Source organism: Penaeus monodon, chromosome 24, assembly GCF_015228065.2.
Source record: "Penaeus monodon isolate SGIC_2016 chromosome 24, NSTDA_Pmon_1, whole genome shotgun sequence".
NCBI classification, from domain to species: domain Eukaryota; kingdom Metazoa; phylum Arthropoda; class Malacostraca; order Decapoda; family Penaeidae; genus Penaeus; species Penaeus monodon.
In genome coordinates this window covers 30,027,206-30,027,501 of record NC_051409.1, presented here as the reverse complement: position 1 = coordinate 30,027,501, position 296 = coordinate 30,027,206, and positions in this window count along the sequence as shown.

Genomic DNA, 296 nt, shown 5'->3' with positions numbered 1-296 from the left:
ATACTACTTCAACCTCTTAATTTCCCTTCCTCTCTTCTATTTCCTTCTTTACTATCATCTTCGTTTCCTTCAAATTATTTCACCTGATTAATTAAGGTGCACCAATTTAAAATTTGATAATTTAAGGAAGACAAAAGGGAATAAAAATAATTGCAAACCAGATATAAAAATTGAAAATAAATGTGTCAATTACTAGAAAAAAAAAAGATAATAAGTTGTGTTCTAATTTCTTTGTTGTATAATAATTGTATTATGATTCAACTGCATTCCTAATGTCCCTATTCTGATCTTACATA